The sequence below is a fragment of the Arachis hypogaea genome, chromosome 8 (assembly GCF_003086295.3).
Source record: "Arachis hypogaea cultivar Tifrunner chromosome 8, arahy.Tifrunner.gnm2.J5K5, whole genome shotgun sequence".
NCBI classification, from domain to species: Eukaryota; Viridiplantae; Streptophyta; class Magnoliopsida; order Fabales; family Fabaceae; genus Arachis; species Arachis hypogaea.
This window is the reverse complement of record NC_092043.1, coordinates 6,632,166-6,654,140: the sequence shown is the minus strand read 5'-3', so window position 1 is coordinate 6,654,140 and position 21,975 is coordinate 6,632,166.

The window sequence follows — 21,975 nt, the reverse complement described above, 5'->3', positions numbered from 1 at the left end:
TTAATAGAATAACTAGTTTGATGGTTGGTACTAGACGGCCTTTGACTGTTAGGTTATAAAGAAAACCACTCTTGCAAGTGTTATTATTAATTATTTAAAACCGGTCCAGAAAATTATCACTGGAAGCAAAGCAGAATGGAATTGAATTTTAGTGATGATGAATATGACTCTCAGGTGTGAGTCTTCAGCATCATCACCTCCTACACCACCCTCTCCTCTTCCCATAAGTTTCGGGCCCGGCAACCTGAGATACTCCTTTTCTGCATCTTCAACTCCTTCGCCGCCCTTCTCGCCGCCATCCTCCATTCATACTTCAGCTGAGAATCTTCCCCTTCTCTGCAAGGCATCAGTATTTTCATTGGATTACCAGCATCCTCAAGTGTTGGAATCTAGGAGCACATGCTTCAAGGATTTGTAAGTCCTAGTTTCTTTATAACATTAGTTTCATGTAAGTAGAATTCACATTAGCAATAGTTATAGCAACATAAAATTTTATTTTGCATACCAATAAGCTGATAAAATCATATACTAAGGATGAAGATATAACTAACGACTTCTCCCTCTGAATAAGATCAGGTTGGAATGGGTTTTACAAAGATGTTGCAGCTGCTGTAAAGGGTTTCATCGAATCTTCCTAACGCCACATAACAGTTCAAGAATTCAATGCTGTTGTCGATAGAGTTTATTACCAATGGTTATTATTTATTACGTTCAATAGTCAATAGTTCAATTGGATAGCTTAAGTCCACTGCATTCAATCTCCACCAGATTTCTTTTCTCTCTCTTGTAAAACTTAAGTATTATCAACACCAATGAGCTCTGAAGTCTGAACTCATGTTATCAATTTTCCTGATTACTTTTGTGTTCTCTATGTATATTTACATGACATTTCAAAATTCAACATCCAAAATTTATTCTGTTTTTGGGGGGTCTAGGTTAGGACCAAGTTAGACCCGACCCAAACCCGCAACAGCAACAGCTCAATTATAAACGAAAATTGGCCCCCTGAAAAGAAAAAAAAAAAAAAGAAAGAAAACGAAAATTGGTCTCTACCATTGACAAGCCAAAACTACCCTGCACTAACTATCTCCTACCCTCAAGAATGTTTTACCCAATCCCAGGCAAAGCTGCCATTGGGGATCTTTTTTTGGAGTTCTCTAACATCCTGAATTATGGAATCAATCTCCCATAGAGTGCTATCTTGCTTGATTGCGTCAATAATAGGTAATCAATCCGATTTTATAGTCACTTTTTCTTCTGTCATACTTCTTGCTGGAATGCAAGCTTCTATGGTTGCTAAGGCGTTTGCAATAATACAAGAGTTTGCTTTTATTGATGTTGCAGAGCCTTTACCTATTGTACCATTGTTGTCCCAGATGACCGTTGTTGTGGCTCTAGTGTTGATTGCTGAGGAATATGCTGAATCTACATTAATTTTGAGCCAATTACTCGCGGGGTGGTCTCCAAACTACAAGTATCTGATTCTGAATTTGCTTGTTGGTTGCTGTCTGTGCTGTGAATTCCTCTGTTTGTTTAAATTCTCCTTTAATAAATCTTGCATAGAGTAGTGTCTGTTTTGAGTTTATTTTTGCTTCTCTAAATATAGTCTCATTCCTACCTTTCCAAATTGCCCACATTATAAATCCCAGCCTTCTCCAATGCTGCTCCCTCTCCTCTTTGTTTACTTGACTGTTGTACTGAAGCATAGTTTGAAGCCAATTTCCAATTGTTACATTCACCTTTGTGGGAACGAACTGCAATTGTGACTCGAAAAGATAGCTCTCGCCCAGTCACAGAAGAGTAAGCTATGCTCCTTTCTTCCTGCTTCATATATCCAGTCTATGAACACATGTAGTTTCGGGCGAGAACATAGCCTACCCTTCTGTGACGAAAGCCAGTGCATTCCCACAATGGAGAATGTATATTTAATTAAACCAGTTTAATTACTGTTCAATTTCTATTAGACTATTAAACTATTAAATCATTTACTTGATCAGTTTAATAACCGGTTCTCGCAACCTAAGTATATATGTATATTAATATATAAATTGATTAATTTATATATTTATACGAACATGGATATGCTTATTAATAAAGTATTTGTATGTATAGAATTAAAAAAAAATAATATATTTATTCTCGTTAAGTTACGTACATATATAGATATATTTGTCAATATATTTATATTTATATGTACATAAATAAAACTGGTAACATATATATATATATATATATATATATATATATATATATATATATATATATATATATATATATAGGGATAACATATGTAAATAAAGCATGTATAAAGTTATAGATATTTATATGAAGGCAAAAATATTTATATTTGTTAGTGACTTGTAATTAAATATGTTTATATGTTTTAATATGTATGTTAATATGCACTCAGAAATAAATTAGAATTTGGTGAAATAGTAATATAATACGAATGTATACTAAATAGTATTATACTATTATATATGTATTGTAAAATAATAAAATTATACGTATATTATTTGAAACATATATGTTGATATTATTATAGACGCTATATATATATATATATATATATATTAAATTTCATATATGTATTCTGAAAACAGTCGGCTATTAACGAGTTTATAGATTAAAAAAAACGATTTTTTCATTTGTAAAATATTGAAGAAAAAATAATTAAATGAGAAAGTGGGTGTGGGTCACTGTGCGATAGAAGTTTTAGGGAGGGGGTTCTGTTGTTGTTATATACGGAGGATGTTTCGTAAAGACGCGTAAAATGTTTTTTTTTTAAAGATATTTATGTGTTATATTATTATTTAATGTATTAATGAATCAGTTATTTTTGAATTATTTAATAAATTAAAATAAAATCGATTTTTTATGATAATAATAATAAATTCAATTGTTATTAGATCTGGTTGAATCGATTAATTTACATAATCTATTAGATCATTTTTTTTAAATAAAAATTATGAATATATTTATCTTTTTATCAAAAAATTTAAACATGATTCGATTTAGATTGTATAAATCGGTTGAATCAAATCAGATCTAATAATTATTGTACGGATAATTGAGTTTATTATTGTTATTATAATAAACTGATTTTGTTTTAATTTATTAAAAAATAAATTATTAACCTATTTAATAAAAATATTCAATAATATTATCACATATATAAACATTTAAAAAATATATATATTTTTAATAACTTTATCAAAATAGCCTACCATATGTAAATCCCGTTTTACATGAGAGTACGTGAAATGGAGAGTGGGAAGAGCGGGGAGAGTCTTTGAGAGTGGCACATAACGAGGCAGCCAGTCATGTCGGCGGAAGCAATAAGGGGAAGAGCGGAGGGGGCATTCATCAGGTGAAAAGGAGGGGATTAAAGGAGATGGTAACAAAACTCAAAGTCAGCGGATATCGTTCAAAAATAAAGTTGTTGGTGCCTCAGCAAGGAGAGCTTTGGAGGTTGCTGATTCTCTTAATGGGGATATGATGGCTACAGTAGTTGGTAAGCAAGGCAATTCGGAGATACCAAATGTGATGTTCACTGAGGAAGCAAAAGAGATATTGGCAGAGCCCTACAAAAATGCCATCGTGATCAAAGTTCATGGAAAAAATTTTAGCTATACAGCGATCACGCACAGGCTTAAAGGCGTCTGGAGAACCAAAGGAGGATATGAGGTACTAGATATCGGTTTTGGCTATTTCTTAGTCAAATTTAATCCCTTGGAGGATAGAGAGAAAGTTCTCCTTGGAGGACCGTGGATGATTACTGGAAGCTATATTGCAGTTAAACCTTAGAGTTCTTCATTCAAGCCTTGTGAAAACACTTTTGGATCTACCATGGTTTGGATAAGAATCACAGGTTTAAACATTAACTATTATCAAGAGAGAGCCATGAAAATTATTGCGTCAACTGTTGGCAAACCGATCCGCATCGACTTAGCCACCAAGTCTGCAGAGAGGGCAAAGTATGCAAGAGCATGTATGCAAATTAACTTGGGACTTCCAGTTATAAAAAAATTCAAGTTGATGGTCATATGTATGACATAGAATATGAGCACTTGAATTTAATTTGTGAAAAATATAGCTGCTTTGGGCATGTAATAAGAGAATGTGCGAAAGAGAACAACAATGGCCTTTGGAAGGAAAGCACGGTGAAGGAGAAAAATTTGTCATCACTTTTTCCTGTAGATAACAACGAGAAAATGGTGGAAGGTAGGTGAAGGAGAAAAATTTGTCGTCACTTTTTCCTGTAGATAACAACGAGAAAATGGTGGAAGGTAGTCAAATCCCAGTAAAAAATTAAAATTTAACTTTTGAATTTGGAATTAATGCCAAATCAATTCCAATTATGGAAAAGCATGGTGCAGCAGATCTTGTGCATGATAATTTGCAAGACTCACGTATGGAAAGGGATACTCGTGCAAAAGAGGGTGAATGGGTTACAGTTAGTAGAAAAGGCAAGGAAAAAGTGGGTAAAGGCTACAATGTGATGCCAAAAAAAGTCAATGTAGCAATATGCTCCAATTTGGTGAGTAAAAAATTTTTTTTGGGTCTAATAACATGCATGCTTGATCCTCATCAAATGCAAAGGTGAAGTCCTTATCAAATGCAAAGGTGGGACCTAAGGAAAAAAAAGATCCTCCATCCACGCTTGGCTCTTTGGGAATAACTCAGGTGGCTTTCAAGGATCAGAGTACTCCCTTTTTTAAAGCAGGACACAAAAGGCAGCGTCCTATTTCGCTTCAAAACTCACCTACTGAAGCATTGTCAATGGATTCTCGAGTATAAAAAGAACTTGATAAAGTTAGTGCAACAACAAACTTGGAGACCCAACCTCAACAGAAGAATGATGGTTCTGCGGTGCAAGTCCATAAGGAGACACTTGGAGACAGGGGTCCATCAACGTGAGGTAGAATGATTAAACATTCCAATTTTTTTTTTTTATGAATTGTGACCATTTAAATATTATTAGTTGGAATGTTAGGGAGCGTCAAATAAGATGTCTCGGGTGCACTGTAAGGAGTTGGTACGAAAATTTCAACTAACTTTTTTTATTTTGGTGGAAACTCATTTGGGTTTGAAACTATGAAAGAATTTTGGGGGAGATTAGGCTATTATCCTGTAGGGATTGTAGATGCTGTTGGACACAAGGGAGAAATTTGGTTCCTCTCTGCTAATTTAAAATTTTCTTGTAAAATTCTTTGGGCTATGAATAAATGTGTAACTTTGGAAATTGATGATGGTGGGCGAAGATGGATCTGCAGTGCGGTTTATGGCAGCCCTCAAGCCACTAATAGAGTAGAATTATGGAGTCATCTGCTTGATATTGGTTTGTGCATTCAGGACCTGTGGGTGGTGGTTGGGGATTTTAATAATATTTTGAGTGTTCATGAGGTGAAGGGGGGTAATTCCTATTCAAATCGCAGTAGTATATTTGCAAGTACTCTAGATTCTTGTGGTCTTTTTGATCTGACAACCTCTGGAAGACGGTTTACTTGGTTCCGTAAAATTCAAGGAAACAAAGAAATTGCAAAGAGATTGGATAGAGCTTGCTGTACTATAGAATGGCGCCTTCTTTTTCCAGAAGCTTTTGTTGAAGTTCTCAGCCGTTCCCACTCTGATCATTGTCCCCTACTTATCCGATGTCAAGGAGTTTCTATCAATAAAGGAAACTGGCCTTTTAGATTCCAAGCGGCATGGGCAACGCATCCTGATTACAAGGCCATTGTTCAGAAATCTTGGGATAGTATAGACTTTGGCATCCATAGGAAGTTGCTGGGGGTCCAAGAAGCTTCGTTGGAATTCAACTCTACAGTCTTCGGCAATATTTTTATTAAAAAGAGGGAATTGGAAGGTTATTTGAATCGTATTCAACAGAAAATGGAAGCTGACGATGATCCGATTCTAAAGCACAAAGAGGAAGAATTGAGAGCTGAGTATAATATAGTTTTGGCCCAGGAAGAATTACTTTGGTACCAGAAGTCAAGATATCAATGGGTTCCGTATGGTGATAAAAATACTAGCTTTTTCCATATGCAAACCATCCTTAGAAGAAAATCTAACAAGGTTCATGGGTTGTTAGTCAGTGATGGGTCTTGGTCTGATGATCCGAAAGTTTTGCAAAGGGAGGTTGTTCATTTCTTCAAAAATATTTTTGGTTCTACTGAGCCTGTTGAGGTTAATTGCATGGGAAAAATTCCTATGCCATCTCTTAGCCAGGATGCTTGTGATAATTTGTCTAAACCAGTAACAATGTTGGAGGTTAAAGAAGCTCTGGATAATATGAGCTCGTTCAAAGCTCTTGGGCCGGATGGTTTTCAAGTTTTTTTCTTCAAGGAATATTGGGATGTGGTGGGTCATGAGGTATGGCGTACTGTTCAGAAAGCATTCTTAGGGGAGATGTTAAGCCATTCTTTGTTGGAAACTTTGATTGTTCTTATCCCTAAGTGAGACCCTCCAACTAGATTGAAGGATTTTCGGCCAATAAGCCTTTGTAATGTAATTTATAAGCTAGTGACAAAAGTGCTGGTTAATAGATTACGACCATTTTTGGATGAGATTGTTAGCCCAACTCAGGGAGGGTTTATTCATGGTAGAGGAGCACCTGATAATATTATTGTCGCCCAAGAAAATCTTCACTTTCTTAAGCAGACAAAGTCTAGAAAAGGAGCTATGGCTTTTAAGATTGATTTAGAAAAGGTTTATGATAGAGTTGATTAGAATTTTCTTGAGCACACTCTTGAATCTTTTGGCTTTCCTTCTCTAATTATTCGGCTTGTAATGAATTGTGTTTAGGCCTCAAATCTTTCCATCCTTTGGAATGGGAATAGATTGGACAGCTTCCAACCTTGCAGAGGGCTCAGGCAAGGAGATCCAATTTCTCCGTATTTATTTGTTTTGTGCATGGAGAGATTTGCATGCTTCATTTCCAAACAAGTTGACGAGGGTATTTGGGATGGTGTGGCTATTTCTAGAAGGGGACCTAGAGTTTCTCACTTGATGTTTGCAGATGACCTCCTCCTTTTTTGTAAAGCAAAGAAAAGTCAAGTTCAGAATGTTGTGCACACCTTGGAGTTGTTCTGTAAAGCTTTAGGTATGAATGTTAACATTGAAAAATCTAAAGCTATTTGTTCTAGAAATATCTCTAATAGAATGAAGAAAATGTTGTTTGGTATTTCTCACATTCCTTTTACTAGTGACCTAGGCAAATACTTGGGGGTGAACCTTAATCATCCTCGAGCTGCTAGATCTATTTTTTCGGACTCTTTAGAGAAGATCAAGAATAGGCTGGCTAGTTGAAAAGGTTGGCTCCTTAACAGAGCAGGCAGGCTTTGCTTAATTAAATCTGTTGCTTCTTCTCTTCCTATTTATCAGATACAAGTGACTCTTTTTCCTACTTCGGTTTGTCAAAAGATTGATTCTGTGCTTAGACAATTCTTGTGGAAGGGAAAGGTGGGGGAGCGTTGCTTAAATTTGGTCAAGTGGAGCAAAGTTGTCACTCCAAGAAAATATGGAGGCTTGGGAATTAGAGATACCCAATGTGTAAATTTTGCTTTACTCGGAAAGCTTGTTTGGCAATTATTGCATAATAAAGATAAGCTTTGGATAAGAATTATGTTGGCAAAATATTTATCTGGGAGTTATTGCTTTTCACCCAATTTTTCAAATAATGTTTCAAGCACTTGGCGAGCAATTTATAAGATAATAGAAAAGTTTTGTGATGGTTTTGATTGGTATACAGGCAGGATGTCTCAATCCTTTTGGTATCATGCTTGGCGACCATGTGGAACGCTAGTTCCTTTGGTTCTTTTTGTACACATTTCTGATTCTCACTTGAAGTTAGAAGATGTCTGGCACCATGGGCATTAGCGGTGGGATATTCTTTGCACAATGATTCCGGAAGAAGTTAAACTTGATTTGATCCTCTTTGATCCTATCAAGCAAGCAGGAGATAAAACAGGTTGGTTTTGGACGAACTCAAATACTCTCACCTACTCGACTAAAAGCGGGTATGAATGGCTATTGAAGAAGAAATTTGGCTGGAATGATAATGAAAATTGGCTTTGGCTTTGGCGCTTGAGAATACAGGAGAAGATAAAGTGTCTGCTCTGACTTTGCCTCAACAACGGAGTTCCCACAGCTAGTTACCGGTTTCAAAGAGGTCTTTTTACTTCTGATTTTTGTCAGAGATGTTATCTTGCTCTAGAAGATATTAACCACTGCTTTAGGACTTGCTAAAAAGCTCGTCAGATTTGGATTAGCTTAAATTTGGGAATGACCGTTGAGGACTCTAGTTTGGATTTTGTGTCTTGGATTCATTCTAACCTCAACAAAAATGAGTTTCTCTTTGCAGCGGCCTTTTGGTGGATTTGGAGGGATAGGAACAATGACATCTTCCACCAAGATGATCCATGGAGTAAGAAGAAAATTGTTCACTTAGTTAAACATGCTGCTCGAGATTTCTCTAATGTTGTTATCAACCAAAAACATATTATTCCTTCTTCTTTGAAATATAATTGGGAACCACCTCCAATGAATGTCTGTAAAGTGAACTGCGATGCAAGCATTTTTGAAAATGAGCAATTAGCTGGCTTTGAATGTATTATTAGAGACAGCATGGGAATTTGGATAAAAAGTTGTTCTGCCAGTATACCTCTTTCCAGTGTTCTCTGTTGTGAGCTTCATGCTATTTGGAAAGGGCTTGTTATGGCTTGGGATTGCGAGTGCAAAGAGGTCATATGTGAAACTGATAATTTTGATGCGTTTTTTCTTGTTTCGTGAGGCACAATCAGCATGATTAGGAATGGTTCTGATTTGTTTGACAAAATCAAAGAAATGCTCCAGCGCAATTGGACAGCTACTTTAGTGCTCATCCAGCGAACAACAAATAGAGTGACTGATTTAATGACTAAAATTATTGTTTTAAACAAACAGATATATTTAGAGTGGTTACTACCTCCTAATAATTTAGACATTATTATTAAAAAAAGATACTACTCTTTTTCTTAGTCTTTTTCTATGTTATGTTACGTCACAAAAAAAAAAAACCTTTTTGTTAGCCGCTCACTCAATCACAGCAACTCGTTGTTTACTGTAACAAAAGTCATTCTAGTCCAATATCATGTTAATTAATTATTCAAACTAACCAAAAGTAATCATGAAGCACCCTCACGTGTTCGCAGCTGACGATATTTATTTTGGGAGTTATAAAAATATTAAAAATATCTTTTTTTTTAAATATTTTTTATAATTAAAATTTAACATATATAATTAATTAAATTATATTATTTTTATTAAAATTAAACTAAATAAATTAATTTAATTAAAAAAATTAATAAATTAAATTTTAAATTAATTTAAATTAATATTTTTTATAAAAAATAACAATAATATTTTTATTATAAAAAGTAACTAAAATATCTTTATATATATATATATATATATTAATTTTAAAAATTTTAAATTCTAATTCTATGACAGAAGAAAAGTAAAAAATTAGAATTTAAGATTTTTAAAATTAATATATATAATAAAAATATTTTAGTCATTTTTTATAATAAAGTATTATAGTAATTTTTTATAAAAATAATATTAATTTAAATTAATTCAAGATTTAATTTATTATTTTTTGGTCAAATTAATTTATTTGGCCTAATTTTAATAAAAATAATATTTTAATTTATTATATGTATTAAAATTTAATTACAAAAATATATCATTAAAAATAAACGTTTTAAATATTTTTATTTAAGTGACTCCAATTTATTTTATGTGAGCTGAAATTGTCCAGAATTTATTCTGAAGCAATCTCTCTTGGTACATTTGTCATGACATCATAAATATGCAGGTGTAGAAGAAAAATTCTTTTTACACTATAAATTTCGCCTCAATTAAATTCCATTTTCATTAACTAATATTCCTTTAAATTAAGTAATGTTGTTAATTAGTTAAAACTTAAATAATATATTGTTTATTATTGATATTATTTATGAAATTATTTAATTTTTTGTATATTATTAATTTATAATACTAAATTATTTTTAATTTATAAATTTTAATAATATTATTATAAAAAATTAATTTAATAGTTATATTAATTTTTTATTTTAATTAATTAATTCGATAGAACTACAAATAAGGACTAATAAGAGTTCTTTCTATTAAAGAAAAAAGGAAATTTTTTGTCTATATTTATGACATAAAAATTAATGTAAACTTATTTTTTAGGGAAAAATACAGATAGGTTCCTGACTTTTCAAACTTTTGACAAATACATCCTTGACAAAATTTAAATACAAAAAAGTCTCTGACTTTAACAAACGGAGGACAATTTAGTCCTTCCGTCTATTTGCCTCTCATACACCTAACGAAACTGGGTGACGTGGCTGAAACAGTGTATAGGTATCCGTTACGGTGCCACGTTGGAAGGGGAAAAAAGTTTGAAGGACAAATAAGTCCTTGACGTCATTTTACAAATAAAGTTCGAAGGACAAATAGGTCCTTTGAGAATTTTTTTTTCATTATACTTCTATTATACTTATTATGAGAATTTAGTTTATAAAACTAGGCTAATTTTTTTTTTGTATGAAAAAAATATTGATGTTTTTGTTGAAAATGGGAGAATGTGGTGTAATTATAGATGAGTGGATTTTTTGTGGGAAGTCAACACGTGGGGGGCGTGGTGCAACACGTGACATCATTCTGCCCAATACGTGGGGGACGTGTTGAACACGTGGAAGCATCTTAGCCAACACGTGGGGGCGTGTTGAATAATTTCCACAATACTGTAATACACTTCAAATGTCAATATTCAACCAAAACACCAATTTTCTTTCCATATTAAAAATAATTTCTGATAAAATTATGCTTGTATTTTGAAATCTAGTTAACTTGTTTTATTCTACAATTTAAATTATTTGTATTAAAATTGTAGAAATTGGGCTTGTTATGTTTCTACTCTTTTTCTTAAATTGCATTAGTTTAGTTTTAGTGCATTTGTGTATTATATTAGAATTTGTTAAATTGCATTAGTTCAGTTTTCATCATACCAGTGGCATTAGTTAGCATCAGTTCATTTATGCATCAAGTTAGCATTAGTTCATTTGTGCATCATTCATGTATTAAGTTAGCATTAGTGCATTTGTGTATTATATTAGAACTAGTATTTTTATGCATAATAACATTACGAGAATATTTTTTTAAAATTATAGTTCACTTTGTTCTAATAGTATAAATTATGCATGACACAAAAAATTTATAAAATCAAACTACTTTTACAAAAAAGTCGTAAGTTGACAAAAGTTTCTGACTAAGAAGACCAAGATATCTGTAGATAAAAAATTAAATAATAAGATTTTTAGTTATTATTTTTATATGGAAAAGTCTGATTTTTTATTAGTAATTAATTTTAACATTCGTTATCTAAAATTTAAAATAATTTAATGTGTATAATTTTACATTTAAAATATTTTAATTGTAAAAAAATATCGAATGACATATTTTGATTTGTCAAATTACTAATATAAAATATAATTATATATAGAGTAAAAATAGTAGAGAGAAATATAAAAATGGAGAGAGGTAGATGAGAGAATTTAGGAAATGAGTTTATTAATTTTGAAAAAAAAAATTCTCAAGGACCTATTTGTCCTTCGAACTTTATTTGTAAAATGACGTCAAGGACTTATTTGTCCTTCGAACTTTTTTCCCCTTCCAACGTGGCACCGTAATGGACACTTGGACACCGTTTCAGCCACGTCAGCCAGTTCCGTTAGGTGTATGAGAGGCAAATAAACGGAAGGACTAAATTGTCCTCCGTTTGTTAAAGTCAGGGACTTTTTGTATTTAAATTTTGTCAGGGATATATTTATCAAAAGTTTAAAAAGTTAACTACCTATTTGTTTTTTTTCCTATTTTTTATGACAAGAAAGCTATAAATAGAGATTAGAGAGAGTTTTTCACTAGAGCTTCTCTAAAATATTAGTAATTTTGGTATCTAATTTGCTTAAAAAGTAAAAGGGGTTAAAGATGGTTTCCATCTTTTATTTTTGTATCAAGTAATTGAGAAAGGAAAAGTTAGATATTATAAAATAAGATATATATGTGTGTGTATGATTTTTAACTTATTTGAAGTAAAAATATAATTATTTATATATTTTTATCTTAAAATATTTTTTATTTTTTATTTTTTAATTAATAAATTATTGTGATTCAATATGTTTTTATCCTCTTTGTTATACAAAATATTCTTAGAAAATAGTAAATTTTTAACTAAATTAATTTATATTTGTTGTATTCAATTTAAATAAGTAATAAATTATCTTATTTTAATTTATTCCTTAAATTTATATATCATAAAAATTAAATCAAATAATTAATATACATAATTTTAAATTGTGTGATATTTAAATATCTATTCAAATCAATTAGTTGATATAATTAATTCATCATAATGAATTGTCTTTAATGAGTTAAACAAAATAGATCAGAAGCATGCTACGTTGATTCTATCATTAAAGGTAAAAATTCGATTTTTATATAATAGAATAGATAGAATAGATAATATAATAGACGGCGAGAAAGAGAAAGATAAACATTTTAGATCCTAAGTTGTTTCATTTGGATGTTGCAATGTGGGTATCACATTATTTTACCTATTCTACTCTATGGACTATTTTGTAATTTTATTTCAGTATCAATGGAATTTCACTACCTTTGAGTACTAAATTAAAATTCAAAATGAAACTGAAAAAAAAATAAAGAGTATAAAATTATTGATTAAAAAATACTCTAAATAATAAAAAACTAAATAAATTTTAATATTAAATTTATTAATACGATTTAAATTTTATATAATAGTTAGATAATAGATTAGTAAAAGCAAATGGAAGAATGGCTTTAATTAGTATTTGATAAAATATTCATTTAAAATAATTAAAAAAATATAAAATTATGATATTATTAAAAATAATACATTTTTATGTTAAAAAAAATTAGATTTAAATAAAATATTTATAAAATATAAAATTTAGAGTAACATAGCTTCATGAACATTAATCATTAATCAATTATGAACTAACATAAAATTATAATATAATTTATTTATGAAAAAATAATCAATAATTAATATTAATAAATATAAAAATCATCCAAACACTTTGATTAAAAGTATGAGTGGTTAATTATTATTCATTATTAATAATATTTTGTTCATAACAAAAATTGAAAAATATAATTATTCAGATTTAGATTTTAGAGAAATAAACGTATAAGTAACAAATGATCTATTTTATCATGTATATTATAAATTAATGAATTAAACTAACCGATATAATAAATTATAATTAATTAATTGGTATAAATTATAATATGATATTTAAAAAGAAAATAAAATGAATAAAAAATAGAAGAATAGAAGACTACAATAAAATAAATAAATTGAATGTGAGTTTTTTTTTCTTTTTACAAATTTTATATCGCATCCACTTCAATAATAATAAATAAAAATACATCAACTTAATATTTAAGAGAAAATGATGAGATAAAATCATAACACAATTCTAAAACAAAAGCTTAAATTAAACAATAATATCATTGCACAACACAAATTAAAAGTACTTTCACACTACAATATACCACACAAATAAGTAAATGACTTAAGCTTAATTACGGATTTTTTTTATTTATGCATACATGATAACACCATGGTCTATAAATGCTTAATAGATAACATATCATATATTGCTCTGAATAATGAGCACGGGAGTTGAAGAGTGTGTGCTAATTTGTGTCAATGATAGTTGCCTTCTTGTGACGATTCCTCATAGGAAGAAAAAAAATTGTTGTAAAAGCTACCCAATGAAAGAGTAATTGGTAAATGAATAATATTTTCTTCTAACATATATAATCTTTTATAGTGGTAAAATAAAAATGGAAGGAATAAAATTTTGTATTTTTATATTAGAAATAGAATTTGATATTTATCCTAATAAAATTAAATAACTAATTAGTTATATTTAAATAAATTAAATAAATTAAATAAAAATATTTTAAGAATTAATCAAATCCATTAGTCAATACAAATAATTAGTATAATTAATTTTATTTGATTTATTGAATTCAAAAAATAAATTAAAAATGATTGAATTAATTTGTTGATATAATTAATTTATTATAATTGATTGGATTTAATGAATTAAAAAAATAAATAGGGAAACATAGAACACAATGATTTTTTTAACTAAATTAATATATATTTATTATATTTAATCAGTATAAGTAACAAATCATGTATGTTATTATGTACCTTATAAATTAATGAATTAAAATAATTGATATAATAAATTATAATTATTTGATTGATATAAATTATAATAAATCGTGTTATTTTTAAATACCTAATCAAATCAATTAGTTGATATAATTAATTTACTGTAATAAATTGTATTCAATGAGTTATAAAAATAAATTAAGAAACACGCTAAGAAATATGCCACGCCCATCATAAAATGCAGAAATTTAATTTTTATATAATAAAAATATACATTCTTATATATGTTATAGAAATATGATTTGATTCTATTAACTTGCTTATTTTTTTTAACTTGCCACCTATATTTAGCATGAAATTTTAATTTTTCTAAAATAAATTTAGAAAAGAGAATAGTACTTTCATTTTGGAGAGAAAATAAATTCATGAAGAATTGACACCTCGTTTTCATTAGTTGATAATGCATTAAATATTAATTTTATATAATTATAATAAATATATTTTTCTAAATTAGTATAATCATGCATTATTCATTAAATGTTAATTGTAATATAAATATAATAAATATATTTTTCTAAAATAAATTTCGAAGAGAGAATAGTGCTTTCATTTTAAAAGAAAAATGAATTTATGAAAAATTGACACCTCACTTTAATTAGTTAGAAAAAAATAAAATTTTAGTATATTAAGTAGAAGTTTATTATTATTATTATTATTATTATTATTATTATTATTATTATTATTATTATTATTATTATTAAAAATATTTCCGATTGATAATTAATAAGTAGTTTAATAATGTATTAAATATAGATTTTATATAATTATAATAAAGATATTTTCCTAAATTAGTATAATTATGCATTATTCATTAAATGCATTCATTTTGGAGAAAAAATGAATTCATGAGTAATTCACACCTCACTCTCATTAGTTGAGAAAAAAACATAATTTTAATATATTAAGTAAATTACATAAATAGAAATATTTGCTAAGTATATATAAAAGAGGAGATATATAATTATATATAATATAATTGCTATATATGTAACAGATATAAATTGCTATAATTATAGAGACATACTATAATTATATTAAATTTAATTATGAATGTAAATAAAATAAAATTGATAATAATTAATATTATTTTTTATTTTTTACATTTAATATTTACCGTAGATATAAAAATATTGAGAAAAAAGTAAATACTGACTTTATTTTATTTTATTTTACGTCATGGATTTCTTTACTAAAATTAATAGAGGAAAAAAAATCTTTATGATTATATATCAATCTGAATCACAATAAATAAGATAAATTGGTTGAGCAACTAACAAATTTAACGGATAAATGTTATTTTCTCTTTATGAAAAAAATGAGGTAACATGCATGCGTATATTAATATAGAAATAATATATACTCACAGTTTTAAAATCTTCAAGAATATTCGATTGTATTATCCTTCAAACCAAAAAATTCTTCCTTTATTTTTATTAAATATTTATATTAATTCAATTAGATGAGTGTTTTAATAAAAGGAAAGATTATTATTATTATTATTATTATTATTATTATTATTATTATTATTATTATTATTATTATTATTGAATAATAACGATAATTATGTTATTAATATTAAATTGGTTATTAATATATATATATATATATTAAATTATCATTAATATTAAATTAGTTATATAAATATATTGTTGCTTTTACAATTGTACAATAATATTTTCTTTCATTTGTTAATTAATTAAACTTGGTTATTTATATTAAATATATTTAATGATTACCAAAAATTAATCATATAATTATCATTATTAATAACCAATTATTAATAACTAATTTATATTTTTCTAAAATATAATTTTCTATCTTTTTATTATTATTATTATTATTATTATTATTATTATTATTATTATTATTATTATTATTATTATATAGGTCACCATTAAGATAATAATTTGTCACTAATAAATTTTAGGATAATGAATAAAAATAGAATTATATCAATATAATTAAAATAGTTAAAAATATTTCTGATTGATAATTAGGTTAATAATGCATTAATTATTGATTTTATATAATTATAATAGAGATATTTTTCTAAATTAGTATAATTATGAATTATTCATTAAATGCTAAGTATAATATTGTTATATAATTATAATTAAGATAATTTTTTGAAATAAATTTAAAAGAGATTAGTATAAGTATAATAAAGAGATTATCTTAGATTAGTATAATTATGTATCATTTATTAAATACTAATTATAATATAATTATATCAATTAAAGTTAATTTTTAAAAATAAATTTAAAAGAGAGAAATAGTGCAATCATTTTGGAGGAAAAATAGATTCACGAGAAAATGACACCTCACCATCATAAGTCGGGAGAAAACTCAATTTTAGTATATTAAGTAGATTGGTATACATTATAATAAATTATATAACATTTAAAAATAAAATAAAATGAATAAGAAGAAAATAAAAATAAATAGAATAGATAGAAGACTACAATAAAATAAATTAAATGTGAGAGTTTTTTTTTTGGTATATTTCATATCACATCCGTTTCAATAATAACAATAAATAAAAATACATCAACTTGGTATCTAAGAAAAAATGATGAGATAAAATCATAATACAGTTCTAAGTTAAAAGCTTAAATTAGAACATAATATCATTACACAACACATATTGAAAGTAATTTCACACTACAATATACCACAAACATGTAAATGACTTAAATTTAAATACGAAATATTTTTTATTTATGCATACATGATAACACCATGGTCTATAAATACTTCATAAATAACATATCTTATATAGCTCCGAATGATGAGCATGAAAGTTGGAGAGTGTGGTAGTTTGTGTTCACGATAGTTGCTTTCTTGCAACGATGCCTCATAGGAAGAAAAAGAATTGTTGTAAAAGCTATTAAATGAAAGAGTAATTGGTAAACAAATGATATTTTCTTCTAGCATACATGGCCTTTTATAGTAGTAAAATAAAAATGGAAGGAATTAAATTTTATATTTTTATATTAGGAATAGAATTTGATATTTATCCTAATAAAATTATTATTATTATTATTATTATTATTATTATTATTATTATTATTATTATTATTATTATTATTATTATTATTATTATTATTATCAATATAAATGGGTTAACAACTTGCCACTAATAAAATCATTGGATAATGAATAAGAATTAGAAGGATATCAATATAATTAAAATGAATATAATTAAAATGTTAAAAAATATTTTTGATTGATAATTAGTTTAATAATGTATTAAATATTAATTTTATATAATTATAATAAAGATATTTTTCTAAATTAGTATAATTATGCATTATTCATTAAAATAATTAAAAATATTTCTGATTAATAATTGATAAGTAGTTTAATAATGTATTAAATATTGATTTTATATAATTATAATAAAGATATTTTTTCTAAATTAGTATAATTATGCATTATTCATTAAATGCATTCATGTTAGAGGAAAAATGAGTTCACAAGAAAGTGACACCTCACTTTTATTCGTTGGGGAAAAATCCAATTTTAATATATTAAGTAGATAAGTAGATTAACTGCATATAAGATTTTTAAAAATATAATAACAATACTTTAGAATAAATAAATAAATAAAATTTGATTAAAAATAAACTAAACAAAAATTACAAAATAAAATAGAATTAAAATTGTAAACTAAGATTTAAAACAAAACTTAAAAATAGTTAATTTATGTGTTGTCAAATAATAAAATCAAGAATGATGTAAAATAGAATGTGACTTAATAAAATAAAAAATCTTACGAATAAAACCTTAGTTCATTAAAATAAAAGTACTATAATATAATTAGTATTAAATATTAACCAATTAATATTGTATAGGATAATTTTAATTTATCTTTAAATATATGATATATGAAAGCCAACGGTAAAACTAATATATTTATCTAACAAAATTACAAAATAAATTATTAACAGTATATACTAATTAAATAATATTATAAATCAGAAATTTAATTTATTATTTTATAATATCATTTTTTAAAAAATTCATGTATGCGTATAATGAATTTTCTATTTATATTAGTTAAAAGTTGAGACTGAATTATAGATCAAAATATATATCATAGAATATGTAGTGAGTACTAAATTATATAAACTAAGACTAAGTTTTTTCATTGTCTCCATCCCTTCTAGATTTCAGAAATGATAAAACAATTTATTTTTAAGTAAAAAATTCACTAAAGATATACTCCATCTTCTCTCAATCTTCTCTAATCGTGACTTGATCAAACATAAATAAATATCTTTCATATTATCTGACATTACCTACAAATTATTAGAAGGTCATAATTACTTTTCTTATGGTTATCATAAAAATAGAGTTTTATATTTGTAAAGGAATTTTTGGCATGCTTAATTATGAGTCGTTTTTTCTTTTTTCAATTTTTTTAGAGACAAAAAAAGTATTCTAATATATAATTGATTTAATAAATGAGAGAAAGATATAGAAATAAAAAATTAATAAAAATAGATGAAGACTTTAAATAAGAAAATGGAATTAAAAAAAAAGACGACGGAGATGAAAAGTATAAAATTGCTCTAATAACATCAATATAAGATGAGAGAAATTAGTGGGAATTTTTTTTAAGTTGAATAATTGACTTTAAGTGGAAAAGTTAATTAGATATGATAATACTAAAAAAAAAATTTTAAATATCAAACTCATGTATTGCCATTATATATTATTATAGATTAAGAAATTCATCTTCATTCTAAATCTAAGTATTCATAAAAAACAGAAGGGCAAAGACAAGCTAAGAATTATTAAGAATTATTAACTAAGACGTTCATGATTTTGATACATGTATATATTACATATATGCATATATATTCTATAATTATCGTCTAACATTCAATATCGATTGTTTTGTGAAAATATAAATTTCAATCCATTGAAGTTTGAAAAATCTAAACTTCAATCGATTGTTTTGTTAGTTCAATCGTAGGATTTTCTCAATCCAATATGGATGTAATAAAAAATAAAATTTTAATCGATTAAAATGGTCAAAAAAATTATTATAATTAATGAAAGATCTAATTTGTTATTATTTTTATTTTTTTATTATTAATAAATATAATAGATGAATGATAAAATAATAATTTATAAAATAAAAAATAAATTTTACAATTAAATAATATATAAACGGTTAATTTGTTATTAAAATTAGATAAGAACTATTTAAAGTTATTAAAATATTTAAAAGATATATTTTGTTATAAGACCATTTAATGATACAAATATTCTAGGATCATTAAATTTTTTGTTTAAATAATCCTTATTTAATTTTAACAACAATTTAATCCTATAACCACTATAACCTTTACAATTTGGTAAATTATAGGATACAGATGTAAATATACAGATATTCTATTTGAGTCACAAAATTATTGACGCGAGTTGTGTCTGCTAGGAGAATGACATAAAAAAGAGAAAATGTTAATTAGCTTTTTTACAATGTATATAACGGATTTGCTATTTTATTAAGGTAGAAATAAGAGACAATTACACTAGACAAATAATAGAATTATATTACCACCGTTTGTTGGCCTTTCTTTAGTTTATACTTTATATTTTTTTTCAAGTTGAATTTGAATTTTAATATCATACCCATAGACAATAGCTATTGTTTTTAGTAAGAAAATTTATAACTAATCTAAACTATGATGTAAAATACACTAAGGCACTCAATTTTTATAATATTAATGGAAAATATTTATTTTGAATATTCAATATTACAGATAAAAAAATATAAACAACAAAAATAGTTAACTATTAAAATGTTACAATTCAAATATAGTTTAAAAATCTGTGTATAAATTGAGTGTATTGTACCTGAAATATAATTATAACAAAATTTCTAACACTATATTCAGGATATATATAATTTATAAAAAATATTTTTATAAAAAATTAATAAGATTATTTCATAAAACAAGAATATATTATAAGTGAGATATAAATTTAATTATAAAAACAAAAAAATAATTTATTTAAATTAGATTAAATAAATTTTGAAAGATAAACCTAAATTTTAATTTAAGTCCAGTACAAATTGTTTTTAATTTTGATATATTTTATAATTAAATTTAAATTAGATCATATTAAATTAAATTGGATTTTAAATTTTTAACACACTAATTAACCAACTAGCCTGTTACATTACCTAGTCTTAAAAACAAAGTTCTAAAAATCAGATCAGTTATAAAACTGTTTTAATTATTAATTTATTAGTTTATTAGTCTAGTTGGTTCAACTATGGTTAATAAAATATAAATAAATACACTAAAATATAATTATAGTTTAATATAAATTTTAAAATGTCATTCAAATTTAAAATATTACATCAACAAAAATCTTACGATCTTATTAAAGTACAAACTCAAAATTTATTAGTTAAATAATAAGTGTTTTTTTTATTGATACTATTATTTATAACTGAAATTATAAATCATAAAATATATAAATAACCTTTTGATCTCATTAATTATTAATAATCTAATACTCTTTATATGAAGAGTAACAATTGATGCACAATTTTAATAAAGTTGTGAGGATAAAAATTAATTTTATTTTTAAAAATTATTTTATTAAAGATAATTAAATTAAAATTTAAAAAATCTAGATTTAAATTAATTAAGACTTTTAAATAATTGTTATAATAATTAAATATTTTTATATTTAAAATTTAATAATAGTTTCATAGATATGTACAAAATTTAAATTGTAACGACAATTACTTATAAAATACACGCATTGAGACGAGAATGTCTTTTTTAAATTTTATTTTATTGAGTTAAATCTGAAATCACATATACGTATATAATATAAAAAATTTAAAATTTTTAGTAAATATAATAATTTTTTATTTTGTTGATTTTATCCGTTCTTCCTAAAAAATATCGTAGTTGTTCAACTAAAAAATTATACAATTTAAAATTACTTTACTTTAACAAATATTTTTCACATAATAATAAATAAAAAATATTTTTATATTATTATATTTAAATATAATTAATAAATAAAAATAATTTTTATATAAAATATTTAAACATAAAATCACTTTTATTTTTTAAAATAATTTTTTGAATAAAGATAATTAATATTTTTTATAAACTCACCTAAATAAAATCTAAATCTACAAATATTCTAGGTTTACTATAATAGATAAATCTTGTAATAATTACAAATTTATTCACAAATAACATAATCAACATTCCAAAATTACTATTTAAATTATCTTTCTGTTTTCTAAAGAACATACTAGCTAAATGAAAAAATAATTGGTTTACTAAAACAAAACATTTTGTAACGAGAAATGTTCGTATGTCGGGTACCGGATGGTTTGGAGGGATTCTCGGGTTGATAGGTGGGGTGTGATCTAGAACCGAGTTGCAAGGGTGAAGCTGGAGTAGCTGACGTCCCGAGCTCCTGATGTGGAGGGGGTGTCACCTGCAAAGACACTCCGACGCTCTAGTTAGTTGAGTGTGAAGGCGAAAAAGGAATAAAGTGATGTGTGTCGTACTTTGGGAGAGGGGTAGGACCCTCCCCATATATACTGTGTCAGAAGTGGGTCCCACAAGAGAAGACCTACCTTCCTT